The sequence below is a fragment of the Pongo pygmaeus genome, chromosome 2, assembly GCF_028885625.2.
Source record: "Pongo pygmaeus isolate AG05252 chromosome 2, NHGRI_mPonPyg2-v2.0_pri, whole genome shotgun sequence".
Taxonomy (NCBI): Eukaryota; Metazoa; Chordata; class Mammalia; order Primates; family Hominidae; genus Pongo; species Pongo pygmaeus.
In genome coordinates, this window is record NC_085930.1 from 126,357,816 (window position 1) to 126,359,514 (window position 1,699).

At 41.8% G+C, this 1,699-nt stretch overlaps 1 non-coding gene across 1 annotated transcript; it reads right to left on the bottom strand.

The window, feature by feature from the left end:
- Positions 1-651: 651 nt before the first annotated feature.
- On the bottom strand, positions 652-815 carry LOC129034467 (U1 spliceosomal RNA). The gene has a single exon (XR_008501940.1). It is a non-coding gene; the product is annotated as a U1 spliceosomal RNA (small nuclear RNA).
- Positions 816-1,699: the final 884 nt, after the last annotated feature.

Here is a 1,699-nt window from a genome sequence, read left to right on the forward strand (position 1 = left end):
CTGGGTGACAGAGTGAGACTCCGTCTCAAAAAAAAAAAAAAAAAAAAAAAGGATGAAATAGTAATACATGCTATAACATGGATAAATATTAAAAACATTATGGTAAGTGAAAGAAGGCACGCACCAAATGCCACATATTTGATGATTTTGTTTATATGAAATTTCCAGGCCGGGCACGGTGGCTCACGCCTGCAATCCCAGCACTTTGGGAGGCCAAGGCAGGTGGATCACCTGAGGTCGGGAGTTCGAGACCTGCCTGGGCAACACGGTGAAACCCCGTCCCTACTAAAAATACAAAAATTAACCAGATGTGATGGCAGGCGCCTATAATCCCAGCTACTCAGGAGGCTTAGGCAGAAGAATCGCTTGAACCTGGGAAGCGGAGTTTGCAGTGAGCCGAGATCACGCTATTGCACTTCAGCCTGGGCAACAAGAGCAAAACATTGTTTAAAAAAAAAAAAAAAAAGAAAAGAAAAGAAAAGAAATTTCCAGAATATGCAAATCTATAGAGACAGAAAAGAGATTATTGGTTTCCAGGAGCTAGAGGGAGGAAAAGATGGAGAGTTACTGCTAATGTGGTAAAACACATGATTTCCTAGGGGTGATAAATATATACATATATATATTTTCTTTTTTTCGTTGTTTTTGTTACAGAAGAGAGTGCGAACACAGTTTCCCACTGCCAAAGATTATGCAGTTGAGTTCTCCACATTTGGGGAAATTGCAGGGATCAGCACATCCAGAGTGCAATGGATAAGCCTCACCCTGGGAAAACCACCTTTGTGATGATGGTATTTCACCTCCCAGGTAAGTATGAAAATATTCTTGAATTAATTAGTGGTGGAGATTGCATAACCTTGTGAACTTACCACAAATCCTGAGCTATATATTTTAAAAGGATGAATTCTATGGTGTGTAAATTATATTTCAATTTTTAAGAAAGAATCTACAAAATTTATAAAGAAGTAGGTTGTAAGGAGTTACTTAAGCAAGAAAATCTTTCTGGCTGGAGAGACATGGCTCTTCATGGAGTCTACAGACAGGGTAGGAAACCCAATCCACTTCCCCTCCCTAATAGGTAGGTTCTGCTCTTCACTTTATCCAAATGTCCCCCACTCTTTTTTTTTTTTTTTTTTTTTTGAGATGGAGTTTCACCCTTGTTGCCCAGGCTGGAGAGCAGTGGCGCGATCTTGGCTCACTGCAACCTCCACCTCCTGGGTTCAAGTGATTCTCCTGCCTCAGCCTACTGAGTAGCTGGGATTATAGCTGTGCACCACCATGCCCGGCTAATTTTTGTGTTTTTAGTAGAAACAGGGTTTCATCATGTTTGCCAGGCTAGTCTCAAACTCCTGACCTCAGGTGATCCGCCCACCTCGGCCTCCCAAAGTGCTGGGATTTACAGGTGTGAGCCACTGCGCCCAGCCTCTTCCTCCATTTTCTTTCTCATTCTCTCCCCTGCTTTGTTTCCCCTCTCAACTCATTCCTTGATCACTTATGTTTTCCTTTTCCTTTTTATGTCTTCTCATCCCTTTATCCAGGTCTCTACTTTCCACCCCTGCCTCCTGCTTCTTCCTTCTCCCTTCCTATTTGCTCCCCTCTCTCCTAACTCGCCACAAAATGGAAATAAATGGTATTTTAAAGCATTTTTGTAAGAATTATGTACTTTTTTGTTTGCTTAGGTGGAAAAGGACAAGATTTT